This window comes from Megascapheus bottae, chromosome 1, assembly GCF_031878675.1.
Source record: "Megascapheus bottae isolate mThoBot1 chromosome 1, mThoBot2.hap1, whole genome shotgun sequence".
Classification (NCBI taxonomy): Eukaryota; Metazoa; Chordata; class Mammalia; order Rodentia; family Geomyidae; genus Megascapheus; species Megascapheus bottae.
Window position 1 is genome coordinate 92,454,433 of NC_143509.1, and position 1,640 is coordinate 92,456,072.

Below are 1,640 nucleotides of genomic sequence, written 5' to 3' on the forward strand. Positions count from 1 at the left end.
ATCAGTATGGAGTTTCCTCAAAAACTGAAAAGATACAGCTACCAAATTAACCAATGATACTACCCTTGGGCACACATTTGAAATAATATAAATGAGAATATAATAAAGGTTCCTGCACACATGTTTATTGTAGCATTATTCATAATAGTCAATCTATGGAAACAGCTCAAATGCCACACAACTGATAAACTGATCAAGAAAAGTTGGTACATGTACATAATGAAGTATATTTGACCATAAAGAAGAATAGGATTGCATCATTTTCAGGAAAATGTATGAAACTGGAGATCATTATATTAAGTGAAATAAATCAGGTCCAGAAGGACAGAATTAGTGAGTTTCCTATAATATTTGAATGCTGCATGAAAAGATAAACATATTTTTACATAAAATGCATATTTGTATTTATACTAAATGTATAAATGTTGATATAAATATTATAGTTCTATTATTTTATGTATTATATGCTATATATTATAATTTATACATTTATCACAAAATACAATAGTATATGCATTATAACATCAAGTAATAATGTTATGTTTCAGTGAGTGAAAATGCCTGTGTTTGTTTATATTAGTACAGATAAGAATCCCATGGGAAGTGAAATCTAAGGCTATATGAGAAATACAGTTATTCATCTAAATAAAAGAATTGGTAAGGCCTGGAAAAAAAAACAAATTAAGTAAAGTAAGCTAGACCCAAAGGAACACAGGCTCCATAGTTCCCTTCATTTGTAAAAATTAATTAGTATAGGATTTTCCTAGCTGAGGAACACAATGGCTCAAAAGCTATGTGTATATAGCCATATAAGATGAGGCTTAAGAAAATGAATTCCAGGATAGGGAAATAAAGAGATTTATCCATGTATTTTTTTAAAGTGTTTGAAATGGAATTATCTTAAGTATTTATATTGGATAATCAAGATCAATTTTTTAAAAAAAATGTCATCGTCAGGGTGATGTACAGAGGGGTTACGGTTACATATGTAAAGTAGTGAGTACATTTCTTATTGAACATCATTGCCCCCTCCCATGATTTTCTCCAACTTTCCCTCCCTCTAGGCCTTCCCACAAGTTGTAGAGTATTGCTGAAAAAGTATGGAATGCTTCACAAATTTGCATGTCATTCTTGTGTATGGGCCATGCTAATCTTTTCTGCATTGTTTCCACCTTAGTATATGTGATGATGAAGCGACCACAATCAATTCTTTTTCATGTGGTGCCCTGCAAAATTCAGCAAAAATGTTTTGGGTACTTTACAAATGTTTGAGTTTTAATTTATTTATTTTTCTATTTCACAATGTGCATCTTTTTTTTTGCCAGTCCTGAGGTTTTTTTAATGTATTATGTGAAATTATTGCTTTACTTTTTTTTCTTTTTCTTTTTTCCCCTTCTTATGTTTTATCCTCTGCTGTTGCTGTATGTGATTTTATTACTTGTTATATTGTATATACATTTATTAAGTCAGGGAAGGGAAGGGGAAAAACAAGATGATGAGTCAAGGGACAAAAGTAGCAGTGTAACTGCTATATTCACAAGATAATATGCTGAAATGAACTCTCTGGGAGGGTTGGGGAAGGGAAAATGGGAGAAAAACATGGGAAGGGGTCACAATGTTCTAGAAGTAATGTACTCGGT

General features: G+C 31.4%; 1 non-coding gene across 1 annotated transcript; it reads right to left on the minus strand.

Moving 5' to 3' along the window:
* Positions 1 to 1,094: 1,094 nt before the first annotated feature.
* LOC150069586 (U6 spliceosomal RNA) lies at positions 1,095 to 1,201 on the minus strand. The gene has a single exon (XR_016538439.1). It is a non-coding gene; the product is annotated as a U6 spliceosomal RNA (small nuclear RNA).
* Between the last annotated feature and the right edge of the window lie 439 nt (positions 1,202 to 1,640).